The sequence below is a fragment of the Notamacropus eugenii genome, chromosome Y (assembly GCF_028372415.1).
Source record: "Notamacropus eugenii isolate mMacEug1 chromosome Y, mMacEug1.pri_v2, whole genome shotgun sequence".
Classification (NCBI taxonomy): Eukaryota; Metazoa; Chordata; class Mammalia; order Diprotodontia; family Macropodidae; genus Notamacropus; species Notamacropus eugenii.
The window spans coordinates 4,258,076-4,261,236 of NC_092880.1; positions in this window are offsets into that span (position 1 = coordinate 4,258,076).

The following is a 3,161-nucleotide window of genomic DNA, read 5'->3' on the forward strand; positions in this document are numbered from 1 at the left end:
ATGGATGCTTTTACTGAACTCACTTGGATACCATGAGGAGAGACTGGGAATCTGGGGTCCAATGAAATCATCAAAAGCCCCTGCAAATTTTGTGTCACGTACACATGATCACAGAATTTCAGAGAGGCAAAATGACCCTAGAGTTTGCCTATTCCAACATCTATCTGAACCAAAATTCTTTCTACAACAAACCTCTCAATTGCCTGTATATGCAAGTATGTCGTAAAGGATGAATTTTTCCAGGGGAATGTAAATGTAAAAAGATAATGCATATAATGAAGTGTTAGGGAAGCCAAATCATGATTTCTATACTGCATTTTTCCTCTGTGACCGATTTTGCTTTAGCTCATATCTCAAAGAATTACATATCTTGTGGAAGATAATGTTATAGAAGATAGAATGCTGGATGGAGAAATAAGATGACATAGATTTAAAAGTCATCACTGACACTAGGTATATGACTAAGGAAAAGACATTCGTCCTTTCTAAGCTTCAGTTTCCTTAAGTATAAAATCAGCATAACTATTCCTATATTGGTAGTGTCATAGGGCTATTGTTTTGACCAGATGTGTGATTTCATTTATGTAAGAAGATACAGTTAAGTAATTATTCCCTCCGCCAATTCAGATGAGAAATTCTAACTCATCAGGGGTAAGACACTCATTTATGTTTTGAAGATGGAATTGAACACGCCACTTAGAGATCAATTCTCTAATCAATTTTCAATTAGTTGTGATGCTCAGATTCCAAAATGTCTGTATTTGCAAGCATTAAAACGCCATGTAGGTCCTCATTGTTAAATTATTTGCCATAGATAACACGGACCTTTTGTAATGTATTGCTTTTCCTAATTGTAAGCCAGAAGTGCTGCGTGGGAAATAACATTATTCTTATAATTTCTAGTCGTGTAAACCTCTCCTATTTTAGAGTTTCTAAATCAAATATACTTGGGTAACTTATATACCTTTTGTTTTACTTGTAGCATTCACACACACCGCCATCATCGCTCTGTTGAAGAATCAATGGTTAACAATTTTTATATTAAGCTAATATTTCTATTCCTTATTTATAATGAAGAAAGTTCTAATTGGCTATTATGTAAAATAAGATTTTTCCTGAGTGTAAGAATTAGTTCTACTGGATTTCTGAGGAACTTAAAACCGGATCCAAATTTGTGCATTCATGTAAAGAAGAAAATATAGGATCGAGTTTCTATATGAGACAAGATAGATGAGAGAGAGAAAGAGAGAGAGAGAGAGAGAGAGAGAGAGAGAGAGAGAGAGAGAGAGAGAGAGAGAGAGAGAGAATGAGATTTTGTGTGGGTCCAAGTTTGATTTAAACTGGTATTTTGAGTAAATATACCATTTTTCTTTCCTTGAAGAGTCTGGAGACTATAGGTGTGAAACGTTATACCATCATTTAATCATTGTACTGATTGTCTTTTGCTAACTTGTTTTTATTGCTGTAATTTCTCTCTTTTTTTATGCACTGATATAAGCAGTGAATCTCTGAGGAGAGGAGAGAGGAAGGTTTTATCTGGAACTGGAAGTGATAGCAATACCCTAAATATAAGACATCACTTTAAATTAAATGAAAAAATGTTTTAATTTCAATCATAATTTATTCTGTATTTAGAGTCGTGAACAAGTTATTTAACCTCTCTGTATTTCAGTGGCCATTTATTTCCTTTTCGAAATCTATGGGGGCATTCTTAGTAGTGAAGAAAAGGGATGCATGAACATATGTAAAAGATGATAGAGAGATTTAATAGATTAATAGCATTAATAATGTACTAGTATTGATCTGTTACTAGTCCTTCCTCCTGTTGTCTGGCTAACACCTTCGAAAAATTCTTATCTGTTTAGAACTCACTACCCTGACTCCTACACTAGAAAACCTGAAGACATTAGTGTTCAATAAATTGCTGCTCCTTCAATAGCTGAAATATATTGTGTTGAGAAAAACACGTTATCCCAGTTGGTTGTGTAGAACTCAACTGAAAATTCAGAGTTGAGCTTAAACAAATATTCCACTGTGACTCTAATAATAATATGAGTATGGATAATAAACCTGGGACCAAATGAGGCAGATCTGGGAAATGTTTCCTCAAAGGGAAGTTAGAAATGGAATCTGTATGTGTACATATATACATCAACATTAAATATAGCTTATGTGTGGATATGTATACATATAAAGATGAACTTGTCATTTGGGAAATTATCTCATCTAACCGCTGTGGAATTCTAGTGAGTTAGCTAGAAGTGCATGTGCAGGGGTGAGGGTAGGAGGATAGCTCTCCCTAAAGATTCTAAACTGGCTAGAATGCGAAGTGAATGTATCTGAGTATGTGTACGTGTCTCATTGTTAAATATAGATTTCCCACCCTATCCCTTCCAGTAAATCTTTCCTACCTGCTTTCTATTACTTTTATTATGCAAATCGTTCATTTTATTGATGCTTTATAAGACAAGTTTGAAAGGGGTTTGTTGGTAAATTAAATACCAGTTCATGCCCAACAGGCTATTTAACGAGGTGCTTCTCAAACAGAGGTGGAGAAAATGCAATGAGACTGAGCAGAGGAGACATTATTATGAGAGCATGTAAAACGTACTTGATATTTCAGGAAGCAGTTTCCTCATTAAGAAACTTATGAATTAATATCAGTCACATTTTACAAATAAAGAAACAATTCCTCAGAGGCCTTCAGTGAAAGAAATCCAGCTGAAGAGCTAATTATATTGGAATCAGAATTCAAATCCATCTCTCTTGAATCCAAGGCATGTCTTTTCTTTCTGATTCACTGCACTGAATATCGAACAATATCAAATACTTGATAGATCACAACATTCTCCAAATTAATGGTCCATTTCTTCCTTTCAACCTTTCCTTCATATTCCATTATCTTCTTCCCCTAACAAGGGTTAAAACAAGTTTAATTCCAAAATGAGATCAGATCAATGATTGAGTATCACGTGTGAAAACCGTAGTTTTTTGCTCCATCCTTATCACTATTCCAGAAATGATAAACATAAAAATTCCAATGTCGACGGGATAATTTCATATGAAGTTCTTTATATGGACTACATTTTATGTTTTATTTATTAAAAGGGTTTTGATTTTCATCCTTTCCTTGGCTGGTTAGAGCACTGTATTAGAGCAAG